At 44.3% G+C, this 11,959-nt stretch overlaps 1 long non-coding RNA gene across 1 annotated transcript; it reads right to left on the reverse strand.

The window, feature by feature from the left end:
• Window positions 1-671: 671 nt before the first annotated feature.
• On the reverse strand, window positions 672-3,596 carry LOC105353733. Its single transcript, XR_002874650.1, has 2 exons — window positions 1,905-3,596; window positions 672-725 (listed from the first exon to the last, which is right to left on the reverse strand). It is a non-coding gene; the product is annotated as an uncharacterized LOC105353733 (long non-coding RNA).
• Between the last annotated feature and the right edge of the window lie 8,363 nt (window positions 3,597-11,959).

Below are 11,959 nucleotides of genomic sequence, written 5' to 3' on the forward strand. Positions count from 1 at the left end.
CTCCCTTCCCATTCTTTCAACATGTCCAAACCATCCCAGTGCCTTTTGCTCTGCTCTGTAAGTCAACTCTGGCATCACACCAGTTCTCTCTCGGATAACTTCATTTCTCACACGATCCATACGCGTCACACCACACATACTCCTCAAACATCTCATCTCAACTACATTCAGCTTCCTCTTTTCCGCCACTTTCAGACTCCATGTTTCAGCCCCATATAACGCTGCAGGCACCACCACACCCTCATACAATCTCCTTTTCGCATCCTTTCCCAGTGACCTACATTCAAACACTCTCTTCATTCCCCCCATATCTTTCGTACTTCGTTCATTCTAAACTCTACCTCTCCCCCTATTCCACCATCCACACAGACACACGACCACAAATACTGAAAACACTCTACCTCTTCCAACAACTCCCCATTTAATGCCCCATTCAATCTACGTTCACCCTTTAACCTCGTACACCTCATCACCTTACTCTTTTCCACATTCACTCTCAGCTTCCTTCTGTCGCACACCCTTCCAAACTCCTCAACCAGACGTGCCAAGTTCTCTTCTGAGTCAGCCACTAGTGCAGTATCATCTGCAAACAGCAACTGATTCACACTCCATTCGCTGCCGTCAGTATTTATCATGCTCACACCCGTACCCAACACCCTTTCATTCACCTCTTTTACCACACCATCCATATACACGTTAAACAACCACGGAGACATCACGCATCCCTGACGCTAGGGTTGGGCGATGTCCCCTAATTTGGCCGTTGACGATGTTTGCTGTCAACCATCGGGATGGACGATGACATCGTCGGGGGGGGGGGTGTATTTTTACATTTTTCGTTCTTATATAACTGCTATTCGTTATTTTGCTTTTTTCATTTTATTTCCCAACTAATGGTTAATCCGCAATGATCCAGTATAAACTGAGGGAAGTGACTTTAACAGAAAAAGTAACAAGCAAAATAGAAAAGAAGTGGTCCGCTCCCGCACTCAACTAGCGAAGTGGACCGGCGGAGGGCGGATTTACAGCTTTATGTTTGATGGGAAGGGGGGGGGGTACATGAGCGGTATGTGTGGGAGATTTAAGACTGCGATCCGTCCCGCAGCTCTAGGGGTACAAGCTACCGAACTCAGAACCGGGTCTAAACGTGTGTCTGAGCACAGCTCAGATCGTCAGCACACACAGCGGTTTGAGCTTCAAAGCAGAAATGTCGCTCAGTCCTTAGAAAACATTCAAACAATCACGCGGATTTGTGTTTCCAGTCGTGTCCCGACTAAATAAAGGCTGATGTTATTCTTACACGTTTACGTGCAGCCAGCAAGCAGCGCCACCCAAAGCTAATGTTGTTAGCCCGTGTTAGCATACTGCTTATCCTGGCTCCGTTCAGAAAAAGCACTGACCACACGGATTAAAATTCAAATGATGAGCGAACAGGTGTTTCATAATAACCGTAACATTATTAAAAGCACGTTTAGAAGATCGTCTCGTATTTTACCGAGCTGACATGTCAATGTATATAGCCGCTCGCCGCTGTTATCATTTTGTATTGATTTGTTACCTTCAATAAAGTTTGGAAAAAAAGCCGCTCGGCGGAAGTTGTATCCTCTTCCGGTTTTCAAACTGCGCATGTGCGAATACTGCGCATGTGCGAATGATTTATTCCGACCGAAATTGTGACCTTAGTGAACGTTTTTATATTCTGAAAACATTTTTCTGGGCCCATGTACACGGTTGGATACTAATCCGACCATTGATCCCATCAAGATATTTTGTACATGTAACCGCGGCTTATGGTGTCGACGCGCAACGTGGCGGGGGCGTGGCATCACGATGGTGGTCTCTCCATCGGGATGTCAGTCACCCATCACGATGGACGATGATATCGTCCATCGGCACAACCCTACCTGACGCAGACCAACCCTCACAGGAAACCACTCACTCATGGTATTTCCTACTCTCACACACGCTCTACTGTTTCTATAAAAACTCTTCACACCTTCCAACAATCTACCATCAATACCATACATACTCAACACAACGCCTCGCTATCAATCCTATCATACGCCTTCTCTAAATCCATGAATGCCCAAAACACCTCCCTCCCCTTAGCCAAAAACTTTTCACACACCTGTCTCACATCAAACACCTGATCCACACACCCTCTACCTCTCCTGAAACCACACTGCTCTTCACCAATCATACACTCAGTCCCCTCCACTACCCTATTAATCAGCACTCTCCCATACACTTTGCCTACAACACTCAACAGACTAATACCCCTTAAACTACCACATTCATACTTATCACCCTTACCCTTGTACAGGGGAACCACACACGCACTCATCCAATCAAGCGGCACCTGCCCACTTACACAACACACATTCAACAATCTCACTAACCACTCAATCACGATCGCTCCACCACACTTCAGGCATTCCACAGCACACCCATCCACACCTGCTGCCTTTCCTACTTTCAACTTTCCCACAGCTTGCTCAACTTCCTCTCCGGTAATCAATGCTTCATTCAACTCTCCCAATACATTCAGTCTACTTTCCCTTCCATCCATCCCAATCACAGCATCCCGATCTTCCTCCACATTCAGCAGCCTCTCGAAATACTCTGCCCATCTTTTTCTTACTGCATTCCCCTCATTCAACATCCTTCCATCCTCTGTTTTTACTTTGTCCTCCCTCCCCGACACTTTTTCTTGTTCTCTCGAAAATTATCAGTCAACTGTCTGCCCCACCTTTCGTCTGCAGCCGCTCTTGCCTCACGCACAGCTCTCTTAGCATCCCTTTTCTACTCCTTATAACACTCATATGACTCCCTGTCCTTTCTCTGCAGCTATACTTCGTACGCACATCTCTTATCAGCTACAGCCAACCTTACATCCTCGCACCACCATTCACTTCCCTTTCTTAGACCACCCCCAACACGTCTCACACCACACACTTCCTCTGCACTTCCAACCACTGCACTCTTGAACTGTTGCCATTCTTCCTCCACTCCAACAACCATTTGCTCCTTCACCATATTCCACTTGCCACCTAATTCCTTCTGATACTCACATATTTTCTCTCTGTTCTTCAAAACACTCACTCTCAGAACTTCTCTTGCCTCCCCACTCTTTCTCGATCTCACCCATGGCATAACCACACGCAACCTTCCTTCCACCAAATAGTGATCAGACATACCTCCACTCTCTCCCCTCCTCACACTTACATCCAGCAATCTACTACATGCAACCTTTGAAACCACCACATAATCCATCAGTGCTTTGTCAATCACTCTTCCACCATTCTGCCTCACCCACGTATACTTATGGATCTCTTTCTTTCTGAACCATGTATTCCCAATCATCATCTCTCTTTCAGTGCACATTCCTATCAGTCTCTCACCATTATCATTCTTTCCAGGAACACCATGCCCGCCAACAACACCCTCAATTTTCTCATCACCCACTCTAGCATTCAGATCTCCCATCAGCACTACATTCACATTTGCTCCAAATCCTTGCAAACACTCATCCAAGTCGTTCCAGAAGGTCACTCTCTCCTCTTCATTCCTCTCACTGCCAGGACCATATGCACTCACGAACGCCCACAACTCCTTCAGAAACTTCACTTTCACCCACATCAGTCTTGGTGAAACCTCCTTCCATTCAACCACACATCGTCTCACCTCACAGCTCACCAGCAAAGCCACACCTTCTCTTGCTCTCCTGCTCTCTACACCAGACATTCTCCCACTCACACTTCCAAACACACACTCACCCTTCCCTTTCATCTTTGTCTCACTCAGTGCTAATCATTCCTAAGTCATTCCCCTCCTTCCAAACATCCTTCCAATCAGATCTCTTTTGCTTCCGTCCGTACTACACCCCGCACATTCAACGACCCAATCTTAAGGGTTTGGGAAGGTAATCTCCCCTTCCCAACTCTGCCCTGTCCGTAGTTAGAAATGTAGTTACAGGGGAGAGGATTCCCAGTCCCCTCGCTCCGTCCCTTTTAGTCGCCTTTTACGACACGCAGGGAATACGTTGGTTGTATTCTTTCGACCCCCTAACCACAGGGCACTTGTACAGTCTAATAATCTCATTTCAATCACATTTCCATTTGGTCAGTAACATGTAAAGTTCTTCTGTTGTCTGTTTCTTCTCCATGAATCCAGATTGATCAGAAGAAGCTTCCTAGAACTGACTAGCCCTCTCTGCTCTGTGGCGTCCATATCGTGTTTTGTCCTCGTCTTTTTTTGGGAAGACTGAGATGATTCCTTCGTTCCACTGAAAGTGTTGATTCTTGATGGACATAACTCAACCTCTAGTTGGTTCTACGACGGCTAAAACCTTTAGAACCTGCAGACTTTCCTAATTTTATTCTGCAGATGGCTCTGTGTTGTCACTGGATGCACTAGTTTTTCCTTTTCTTCTTTGGGATATAAATCTCTTCAAGATCTTTCAAAGTAATCCTGCACTGTGTTCATCCTTTTGTGGATATTTTTTGTGGATTTCTTCTCTGATAAATGTTTTATTTTCCTGTTGTTTTTGTAGCTTACATGGCTCAGTTGGCTGGGTGCAGGACTGTCATCCAGGGTTCAATTCCCAGGGTGCAATGAGCTGTTATCCAGTGTGGGTACTCAGGCTGGACCCTTCATGCTGCTGCCTATCTGGGTCTCCCTGTGTCCTGTGTGTGTCAGGAAGGGCATCCAGCATAAAAACTCGGCCAAATAAAAGCTGGGATCATTAATTAGGGGAAAAGTTTCTTTAAAAAGTCTAGTGGGAATTGGGTCTAACAGACACGTTGAGGATTTGGAGGACGTAATAATTGATGTTATTTCCACTTGATCCACAGCAGTGAAGCAGTCTAATGTTACAGAGGTTTCTATGGATGCCTCCACTTCTACCGCTTCAGCCTGTTCTGGGCTGATAGTAGGAATAACTTGATTTAACTTATGTCTAATATTTGAGATTTTACTGTCGAAAAATGTAAGAAAATCATCAGAGCTGAGAGAAACAGGAACATGTGGTTCTACTGAACTCTGACTGCGAGTTAATTTAGCTATAGTGCTAAAAAGAAATCTTGGATTATTTCCATTCTCTGATATTAAGGTTGAATAGTACTGGCTTCTAGCTCTACACAGAGCTTTTTTATAATTTAATAGGCTATGTTTCCAGATATCCAGAGACTGCTCTGAACCGGAGCGGCGCCATTCTCTTTCCAACTTACGGGTTTCTCGTTTAAGAGAACGAGTTTCAGCGTTAAACCACGTTGCTACTCGTTTTTTTCTGACAAACTTAGGTTTCAAGGGGGCAACAACATGGAGTGTACTCCTGAGGGCTTGTAAGGCATCATTAACAAAGTGGTCATTTATACTAGGACTGATACTATGGGAGCTGGTCTCAGAGTATTTTCTCAGAATATCACTAAGTACTGGCTGAACTGTGTGTTTAAACTCAGACACAGAACGGTCAGTTAAGGTTCTTCTAAGCTGTTTCTTATTCACTGGGACAGAAGGATGTTCCAGTGTAAACTGGAAGGTAATCAGAAAGTGATCAGAAATGATGGGGTTAAGAGGAAGGACACTCAGCTGGCTGATCTCTATACCATGGGTTAGAACAAGGTCCAGGGTGTGCTTATGACAGTGAGTGGGTTCATTCACACTTTGGGTGAAACCAACATCATCTAATAAAGCTGCAAAAGCCTTTCCTAGGCAGTCACTGGGGTCATCAACATGAATATTAAAATCCCCTATTATAGTTTGATCAGAATCTAAGACAATAGTCGATAGGAAGTCGGAAAACTCAGTTAAAAATTCTGAATATGGGCCGGGGGGGGCGATAAATAATTATGAGTAAAACAGGTTTTGGATTTTTCCTGTTTGGGTGACTTAAAGACAATATGATGTTTTCAAATGAATTATAAGCATTTTTAACTTTAGGGCTGAGAAGTAAGCTAGACTGTGATATTACTGCCAAACCACCTCCTTTCCCTGAAATCCTGGATTTCTGATAGTTAGCATAAGTGGGGGGGGGTTGCTTCATTCAATCTAACATAGTCATCCTGATGGAGCCAAGTTTCTGTTAAGGCTAAAAGACTAAGGTTTTTATCAGTAATTAACTCGTTGACTAAGAGGGACTTGGAGGAAATGGATCAGATGTTTAATAAACCGCATTTAATTACATCATAATTCTGCTTGTGAGAACTGCTGTCTGTCACTGTAAGGTTTCTATGACGCGCTCCTTTCATTTGTCTTTCAGCACATAAGCTAAAGCTAGGACCTGCTTGACTTTCCCTGCATGGGTTTTGCACCGGCACTAACCCTAAGGGAGGCTCAGAGGAGCGTTTTCCACTGCTGCTCTGCGCCCGGGTCTCGTCTCTGGATTGTCAGGTTAACAGACTAAGGCTAGCAGAAATGTTTCTAGAAAGAAGAGCGGCACCGTCCCGAGTGGGATGGACGCCGTCTCTCCGCATGAGACCGGGCTTCCCCCAAAACGCGCTCCAGTTATCCACAAAACCAACGCCGTTTTCTGGGCACCATCTAGAAAGCCAGCGGTTGAATGATGAAAAGCGGCTGTACATTTCATCACTGACTAAGTTCGGCAGGGGACCAGAGAAAATTACAGTGTCGGACATCGTCTTAGCCAGTTTACACACAGAAGCTACGTTTAACTTAACCACCTCTGACTGTCTCCGTCGGGCATCATTACCGCCTGCGTGAATCACGACTCAACGGAACCTGGACTTATTCTGAGCTAACATCCTAAGGTTCCCCTCGATGTCACCAACTCTGGCCCCCGGATATCACCTGACTGTAGCCGCTGGGAGCTCCACGTTTCTAACTTCAGAAGAGCCTATAACCAGAGTTGAGTGTTCAGCGGGTGTGTCGCCGAGGGGGGAGAACCTATTACTAACGTGGAGTCTCGGGTGCTCTAAGATTTTGCGTTTAGCACTATGTTTCCTCCCAACCGGTACAAACCCCTGACTGTCTCCCGGCTGTTGGGAGGGCGCTGGGGTGCTAGCTAAGTAAGCCCTGGTAGCGCGGCCCGCGCTACGAGTAACGACCTGGCTAGCCGGCTTAGCTTCCACTGTGCGGAGCCGCGCTTCTAACTGCTCCAGCCTGGCCTCCAAGTCTAACACAAGACTACACTTAACACACCTACAGCTATCTTCACTAAAGGAGGCAGGATCATCACTAAACATATGGCACATGGGGCAGGAGAGAAATGGGGAGACGGAAGGAGTGGTGGCCATGCTAGGTTTTAAGCTAAGGCTAGCGGTGTTTAGGTAAAGAGAAGTGGTCTATTTAGCAAAATGAGAAAGTGAACAGCAAGCGGTTTAACAGTGGTGAATTCGCTAATAAAAGGTACTAGATGTGAATATTAACCCAGATAACCCTTAGAGTAAGCAATAGTAGTAAGGCTAATGCCAAACAAGAGGACAGCAGTCACACACGACTAGCACTGGGAATAGCTCACCCGGAAATGACGTCACAGGAAACCGTCACTCCACACGTCACTCCTCAATTAGTCCTCACTGTCTTCACAGCCAACCACAATCAAATGTGTCTTTAAGATCATTGAAGTTTGCTGTTCGGGTTAGGGCTGCGTGTTTCTGTTTATCTGATCATTATTTATCATTTCAGTCAAACAACTCTTGCAGTAAGAAATATTTATTTCACATACTTAATTTTCACATTCTTTAAGTTGGCGTTCACATCTTTCACATTTGGCATAAGGCTCCGTTCAATTCCATGAGATACTTTCCATAAAACTTTAGGGTAACAAAAAACCCCCAACACCAAGATCATCCAGAAGAAGAAGAAAATGTGAATGTATAATCAGTGTGTAATAAGATGAGGTGTGTTTTCAGCGGCCTTCCATTTCCATTTCATTTCATTTCATTTCATTTCATTTCCCAGTATGACTGCTATGTGTGACCCGGCACCATTGACCGTTGGGCCGCTCCGGTTCGAGTACAGCGCCACGAAGGGAACACACTATCTAGTGGATCTGCTATGTGTGACCCGGCACCATTGACCTTGGGCCGCTCCCATTCATGTTAACCACTAGGGGAACATACTATCTGTAGAAAGAGGGAAAGAAATGAAAGGGGAGCCAATATAAGAATTTTTAGAACGTAAAGCCCACGTCCGCAAAACGCTGTAAGGAACTATAATTTGAACCGCCATGAACAACCCGTATGATGACACTAACTTAACATCCAATCCAATGCTTCCGATGGCATCCCATGACATGCTTAAGTAACATCCATTATTCGAAGCTTCCATCAAATACTATGAATGGGCTTAACGCGTAAACTATTTATACGAGCTTAGTAACATCCATTATTTCGAAGCTTCCAACGACAGTACTACAGCGAGCTTAATGGCTATGAAGTTTTCTTCCATTTGGCATACCAATTATACACGCTCAAGAAACATCCATTTAGTCGAAGTTCCATCTAAATATTAAGAACGAGCTCAACGGCCATAAATACTATGCTTCATTGGCATACTACATACATAAATGAGCTTCAGAAACCAAATTTGAGCTCCATCGCATACTATAATACAAACTAGAACATCCTAAATTTTGAGGCTTCCCCCTGGCAATAATTTTCTTTTAACATCTATAATCCAAGAATTCACATTCATTCTGCTGCTGACATATTGATTGATTCAAGTCAGGAGTGTCATTGGAACACAGAGGAGGTCATCCGCCCCTTCACTTTCAGTACAGCAATAGGTACGTCGAGCAGTCATCGTTGCAGCATCAGATCAAGGAATGCAGGGGTGACATCATTCGCCGGAAACGGAGAAGCAGACCGGGGAGTAGGGGTTCGCAGGCTCAGGATGCGATGCATAGATAAAAACAAAAGCAGTATTAGTCTCGGCAAAGAATATATAAATTACACAGAAACTGATCAGTTTTAAAATGCTTGGGATAAATGGAATAACAGTGCTTTTAAAGAACAAATCTGAGAAAGTGAAATTTAGTAGATAGTTAAGGAAAAGTCCCATTGTGGATTCATCACACCATAGAACCACCAGAATCAAAAATTCCAACAGTGAATTGATAGTGAAATATAGAATCTGCACGAAATATTAACACCAATGTTAGGTACACTAATGGAAAGAGAAGTAACCTTTGACAGTTCCAGAGGGACACACCTTCAGAAGGTCATCGAGGAGCAGGCGATGGGAAGGGTAACCAAGGACCAAGGAGATTTGTAGATGAGGAAGGTCAACATCCCACGTAGCAATGGACTGCAGTTCGGCTGAATTTGATTCTTGTATTTGATATTAGTGGTTCTCAAATAGGTGGACAACAAAGCACAAACTACTGAAATTTTTACTTGCCAAGGGCGTCTGGATACTGCAAAAGAAGAACTTGAGGTCCACGAGGGATCGTAGGTTTTGATAGTATTTTAGCTAGACTGAACATTTAGAGACGGAGTATAACAAGCCTCTAAATGGAGAAGCATCTAGCCGAGTGTCATCTGCTTAAGCAGGGCAGATAGAAGACTGGCTTGTGGACACAAGATTTAACTCTTGAACTAAGCTTGAGAGCGTAAGTGATATAGTTCCTACGGTCAGGGCTAAAATTGCTCATGGTGTTATTTAAACACTAACCAAGTCAACCGATGACACATAAGACTATCATCTCACTTTTGAAACAGCCTTAATATAATCTCCATGGCTGAATTCTCTCATAGCACGACCCCTTAAAAACCATTAGAGCTGTGGATTTGGGTTTAATGTCCTAAATTCTGGCGTCCGACATTCACAAACCACTCTTCATAAATCTTTCTCCCCAAAACCAGAGGGCGCAGCCTCAGAAGAACAAGAGGAGGGAGACTGAAGACACGACAGTCATCATCATAACAAAACCACTCCAAGAATTGAGAAGGAAAGATCAAAAAACGCAAGACACAAACATCCAGAACAACAAGAAAAACGGGGCCCAGGATCGAACTACCCGGAACAAGAACACAAGATGAACGGATGACCATGGGACCAAAGCCACAGCAAATTTCAGGTGGCCCAATCATTGACAAATCATAGTCATTCAACCAAAGAATGAATAAACGACACGCTGCAAAAAAAGCTAGAGATGACATAATGGGGAGAGGCATGCATCAATGAACCATCTAGATCCATATAAGAAAATAAATCCGGAGGTGTGGAGGACCATACATCATAGACAACGTCGAAACCCAGATTCGAAAAATAAATTTTTAGCCAAAGAGAAGCAAAAGACCAGGGATACAGAGGAAAATTGACCACCAAGAAATAGGGATGGGTACCGTGCCCCGGTATTGAACCAGCCCCGGGGCCACATTCTTCAATACCGCAGTATCGTTAAGATCTGACCTCAACGGTTCTGCTATCGGTACTGGAGAAGTCGCTTTTTTGTGTGTCCCACAAAATATAAACCTTATCTGCCATATTTAACTCATCAAGTCAGTCAATTTCTTTTAATGAATGATGATGTCAATTTCGCTGTTTTCGCTGAACAGGAGAGGTCTGTCTGGCTATTTGTGTGCACGGGGGGCGGGGCTGTTCAGACAGTACGCGCCGCGCGCGCACACACACATGGCAAGGCAGCGCACACACAGTCCGTGGTGATCTCGTAGGGGACACGTGAGCACCCCCCGAAAAAAATCCTTTTATCCCCCTATATACTAAGAAAAGCCATTTCCGTGTAAAATGAATGCAGTTTGCGTCAAGGAGTCCCTACCATCCTGTCCCCTTGCTGCTGCGGTGACCGTATGTTGCGCTGTCTGTGAACACGCTGCGCGGGGGGGGCTGCATAGAAAGGCGGGGCTTAGACTCATCGCTTATAGTTCCAGACCCGCAACAAACTAACAGCTGCTTCCTAAAACTTAATAATAATTAATAACTAATGATATTCCTCATCCATAAAATTAATATAATATATTGGGTTTACTGGATTTAAAGAAAAATAAATAAACAGAAAGGAGTCTGTATCAAAGTGAATTTTTTTCCATTATCTCACTTAACTTAACTTAACTCTGGTGTTTGACAGACAGAAAAGTCTGTTCAAGGTTGTGGAAAATGGACAAAAGATCAAAAGAAACATCACGCTCATAAAGAATAAAAATAATTAAATAAACATCCTGTCTGGAACATTCTCATGTATAAAGTAAAATGTTTTGTTAAAAAAACGATCTTGTTGCATAAGGAGGAAATTAAACACTTTATGTTCTTAATTTGTTATTTGTTTATTTATTTTTCGTCCTCAAAAAGTATCGATAAGAGTATCGTTAAAATACCGGATCGATAAGCAGTATCGATAAGAGTAGTAGTACCGTTAAAACCTTAACGATACCCATCCCTACCAAGAAATCATAAATAACATGCAAAACGAAGGGGAGCCGATAGCCTACAAAAGTCCAGTACAGGACGTCTGATAATACAGTCGATATTATGAGGACTGCCACGACAGCTGAAAGCTAAACCAATAAACACTTCGAGCTCCAACTGAATGCCAAGAGACACCACTGAGAGGCATAGAGGCAGGACAGTGAGAACATCAGCGATAACAGTCATCCTCAGCCTTATATCCCGTTCGGAGGAAAATCGTGGAGACAGCATGGGCAGCTGAAGAAAAAAAAAACCAAACTAATCTGGAAGGCCCACAAGGAACTAGGCCACTGATGCCCAAAAAGATGAACTGCGAGGCGCTAACAGGTCCAGATCAAGTCATGTCAACCTGAACACTTCCTAGGGGCAACCCTCAGTGGCGGATTTGAAAACGATGCCCCAGAAGAATCCATCACATAGCCCCCACAAACCTCCAAACCAACCAGAGAGAGAATAACAAATTAACTGTCCAGTCGAGAAAACAAGGCCGCGACGAGACTGACACACTCACGGATGTGGCTGACGCAAGTCCCCGAAGGCCAGGGCAGGACCCACTGGGGGCACACAAAGC

The sequence above is a fragment of the Oryzias latipes genome, chromosome 14 (assembly GCF_002234675.1).
Source record: "Oryzias latipes chromosome 14, ASM223467v1".
NCBI lineage: Eukaryota > Metazoa > Chordata > Actinopteri > Beloniformes > Adrianichthyidae > Oryzias > Oryzias latipes.